Here is a 5,068-nt window from a genome sequence, read left to right on the forward strand (position 1 = left end):
TCAAAAACTGGAAAAAAAAGCTTTGGATGAGAAAAACCCAAAAAAATGACGATGAAATATTTGAAACCAATTTATATAAACAATAATAAAAACACTAATATTTTAAAAACAAATTATTAAAACAATGCACATAATATAATATTATATATATATATATGTAAAATATAAAATTATAAAAAAATGATAGCAAAATTTTTCATACGCTCTGGAACATAAATATATTATTTTTCATACATGTTTCGCTAAAATAAATATGTTAAAATTTAAAATTGTTTTATCAACGTTCAAAACCAGATTGAAATTCATCTCTTAAATTTTTTATAAAATAAATTTTAATATAAATACATTTGCTATCACATAATATACATATTCTTAGTCCTTGAAAAAGCATAGACTACAAACCAAGTATATGTAAAATCATCAATATTATATGATACTAAAATACCCACCCATATTAATGGTACAAACCAGGTAACTATAAAATCATCAACATGATACTTAAATACCAACTCATATTAATGAAGATTCATTGAGGGTTAATAAAAAGGCCACATAACATGATACTGAAATACCAGCCCATATTAATGGAAATATTAATAAAGAGACCACAAACACAATAATTACATGATACTGCAATACCAGTCCATATTAATGGAAATATCAATAAAGAGACAACAAATTGCAATAAACATTTATTTTCATTCATTTATAGAAAAGGAATATGTACAGCGGAGCTTCCGGCTCATATTAATGGAGCTCTTAATAGAGAGACCATAAATACAAGTATAGGCTGCAGTAAACATTTACGTCTGGACACAAAATTATGTACGTCGGTCTTCCCTACAGTGATAGAATTTTTCACCAACCACAACTTTGTTTTCGCAACAAATACAAAATCTAATTACAACGCCAAGGCCTTTTATGAAACATTTTTATTCACACTGGTAGTTGATTCACGATAATTTGCGCTCCGTGCTGTGGGCTGATGGTAAAATCTTGAGCAGGTGCATGGGCATACGAAGGCGATAGAACAAAAGAAAATCGCTGCAAGATCATAGCCAAAACCACCTTGGCTTCGATCATGGAAAAATTCATACCAATGCAGATTCTTGGTCCTGATCCGAAAGGCATAAACGCCATGGGATATTTGGCGGCCTTGGAAACTCCCTCAGAAAATCGTTGGGGATTGAACTGTCTAGCATCTTCTCCCCACAGCTCTTCGTCATGGTGAACTGCGGCGATTGGAATTATAATTTCAGTGCCTGCTGGAAGAGTGCGATTCCCCAGCTTCATGGTTTTGCAAGTCTTTCTCACCATAAACGGTAATGGGGGATAAAGTCTAAGCACCTCCTGAAGAATTATATTTACCTATATTGCATATCAGCAGAGTTGGATGAGCCATTAATTTTATTGAATAAATGAAAACTGATTTATAATTACTAAAATTTTAATTACACTGTAAATTAGATTACCATCAACAACACCAGGGAGATTAGATTGTCATATAATGATGTATAAACATAATTACTAAAACTTCTACTTCAGCAACAATGAAACTAGTTTGTAATGTAATGACTTTGTTAAATAGGTATTTAGAGCAACAATGAAAATTATTAACCAACTTACATGGATTGCAAATTTTGAAAATATTTGAGAATCCTACTGATAATTAACTTAATTATTATAAATGAAATATTAGGCAATCATGAAAAAGATGAAGATGCCCCCAGTAAGTGTATTGATTCTTACTATTTTCAGGCGATTTATGACCTCGGCATTTGGAGCTTCATTCTTACATAATCTGATCACTTCGTCTCTTGCCAGATCCTGCCAGTCTGTGTGCATGGCAAGCAGAATTACAGTCCATGTCATTAAGATGGATGTTGTCTCATGTCCAGCCACGAAGAATGTCTTGCATTCATCGATCATTTCTTGAAAAGACATGCTCACATGCTTCTCCCCTTTTCCCTTCTTGGCTGCCATCAATATCAAGCCGAGGAGATCTCTGTTCTCATCAACTTTTTCTACACTCATAGTTTTCTGCCGATTTGTGATTATCTCGCTTAGTGCCCTCTGAATTTCTCGGTCTAGCCTTCGACCTTTCAAATTACTTCTCGTGGGTAAAAACCTGGTACAAAATTGCCCCACAATACAGTTAATTAATTAGATATAACTACAAGATGAATTTTTCTGAGAGCTAGATTCAACTTTGAGAAGATAGAATATGGTACCTGTAACCTGGAATACTGAAGTTACGAAAGCCTTCAACAACTAGACGTGCTTGCTCGGTCTGCAAGTCGAAGATGTGTTTTCCTTCCATATAGCTACTGCCAAAAGCCGTTCTGGCAATCACATCACCAGACAGATTTCGGAATTCATTGAATACCTCTATCTCTTTCTCACCAGAATCGATTGACTCGGTCCATTTGTCTAGCAGACTGGTTGCGCTCGCCACAATCACTGGCACCATAGTCTGGCAGACAGAAAATTAACCGTGAAACAAGTGGAGAAGCAAAAATGAACTAGCTGGATTGAAATGTTGTCCACCCAACATGGACAGACATTTTTATATTGATTAATAGCTTGGATTTTGAGAATAGTTTGGATTGTGAAAGCTAGCAAAAAGGTTAAGGGTTTGTTTTTTTCTTACTATTCAAATGTTTGAGATATTTTCTGAATCTACAATCAACATAAATTTAACCAATATAAATATAAATTTAATATAAAATATATTCTTAATTCTTGTTTTATTTAGTATTAAAGGTTTTAGAAAAATTGAGTAAATAATCTACTTACTATATTTTTATATTGATTATAGATTTTGAAAATATCTTAAATTGTGATAGCAAAAGAAAGAAATTAATTATTTGTTTTTTTCTCATTATTCAATATGTAAGATATTTTCAAAATTTACAATCAACATAAATTCAACTAATATAAACTTAAATTTAATATAAAATAAATTCTTAATTTTAATGGTTTTTTAATATCAGAGTTTTTAGAAAAATTAAGTCAGCAACCTAATTACTCGTTGTAAAAATCTATACATTAAAAGTTAAAAGTTAAATATGTTGAAAAACAAAAAAATTTATTAAAACATTTTTTTAATATAATTGTGTAAAGTTTCCAGCAAAATTATATATCTACCCATTGTAAAAAAACCTATACATTAAAAATGAAAAAAATTGAATATATTGAGAAACAAAGTCTTTAAATACATGAGTCAAATAAGTTGAAAAGCAAACCATGAACTACCCAGCACTAGAATACAAAACTTAATTCCCACATACCAGTGAACTACCAACCCCCACATTCAACATTTCTCCAACTGAACTACCAACCATCATATGCAAGCATTTTGGGTTGACTACCACCAACACCTTTTCATAAAACCGGTTCTGTGCTGGAGTTCCAGTTATTTTATTCTGGCTGAATTTATCATAGACTTAAATTTAATATAAAATATATTCATAAATCATGGTTTTTTTTTTTAATGCAACTTGTATAGAGTTTTTGGAAAATTTGAGTTAACAACCTAATTACTCATTGGAAAAATCTATACATTAAAAGTTAAATATGTTGAGAAACAAAATATTATTAACACCGAAACGAAATATTATTAACACTTCTTTTTTAATGTAATTGTGTAAAGTTTCCAGCAAAATTATATCTCTACCGATTGTGAAAAACCTGTCCAGTAAGAATGAAAAAATTGAATAAGTTGAGAAACAAAGTATTTGAATACAAGAGCCAAATAAGTTGAAAAGCAAACCATTAACTACCTGGACTAGAATACAAAACTTAATTCCCTAGTATTAATTCCCAGATACCAGTGAACTACCAACATATTCAACATTTCTCCAACTGAACTACCAACGATCATATGCAAGCATTTTGGCTTTACTACCAATACCACCTTTCCATAAACCAGTTCTGTGTTGGAGTTCAGTTAGTTCATTTTTTGCTGATTTTGATGCAGATGGACTGTTAAGAGAGAAGTCAATGGTTTAATGACAGAAGTTATTTGTTTAATTTTTCTAGTCTGATTCCAAAATATTTCAGAGATTTACCATTAAAATATTTCAGAAGTCTACCCTTAAAATATCAAGACGAGATTTCAAAATATTTTAGAAATCTTCCATCAAAATAACTGTTCAATAAAAAAGAGAAATTTACCTACCTTTAACGTTTCTGCGTGGAAGGCAGGACTGAGAAGTCTTCTTTGGCGCGCCCATTTTCCCCTCGGGAATTCGCAAGCCCATCGCCAGACAGCTGCCTGAGCTGGGGAATTGGCTCTGGCTTTTCATACTGCTCAAACTTAAGACAGAGCAACTCCCTGATAAGCTCTGGCTGAGGAACAACAAGCCTCGGCACAGGACCAAACCAGTACACGAAATTCTTGCCTGTCAGTACAGAACTAAAGTCAGAAAACCAGAATCGCGCGCTAGACAACAAATAATCAAAGATTCCCTCCATCAGTACTGAAGATTTAACCAAAAAAAGGAAGAAAGCAAAAAGCAAGAACTTTAACCAAGAAAAAACAAGAACTTTAACCAAGAAAAAACAAGAACCGTGAAACAAGATTTCACCGTAGGCCTTAGTCCAATGATGAATCTCAGGCAGCACTCGAGGCAAAATACTGTGCGTGGACAGCTCCATTGGAACCGAATTGGCCGCCTTCATCATTTCGATTACCTCCATTGTGTTTCCATAAAGCAGCCTGTATGGGGGCCCCGAGATACCCTGCGATTCGAAGGACCTTTTCATTCGAATGGGCACCCACCATATTTTCACAGCAAATTTCACAACGGCGAACACAAATACGAATCCCGCAGCTAGAGACGATAGAGCTCTGAGATCCATTTTGCTGTAATATTGGGTTCCATGAAACTGATCTGTGAATCTTATAAATTAAATGAAGTCACAGGCCGAGAGGGATGGAAACTGCCCGTTCACTTTCCTCGCTCTGCTCAGCTGTGGATCGTTCGTTCATTATTTAAATTTGTTTAACAAAAATGCCACCGCCTCTGGTCAACATAAAGAGTGTAAGAAATCATTAAGAATGCCT

At 33.4% G+C, this 5,068-nt stretch overlaps 1 pseudogene; it reads right to left on the minus strand.

The window, feature by feature from the left end:
• Positions 1–685: 685 nt before the first annotated feature.
• Positions 686–4,863, minus strand: LOC149191259 (cytochrome P450 734A1-like; annotated as a pseudogene).
• Positions 4,864–5,068: the final 205 nt, after the last annotated feature.

The sequence above is a fragment of the Pinus tabuliformis genome, chromosome 2_2 (assembly GCF_031772625.1).
Source record: "Pinus tabuliformis cultivar Carrire ecotype Pingquan chromosome 2_2, CPIR1, whole genome shotgun sequence".
Taxonomy (NCBI): domain Eukaryota; kingdom Viridiplantae; phylum Streptophyta; class Pinopsida; order Pinales; family Pinaceae; genus Pinus; species Pinus tabuliformis.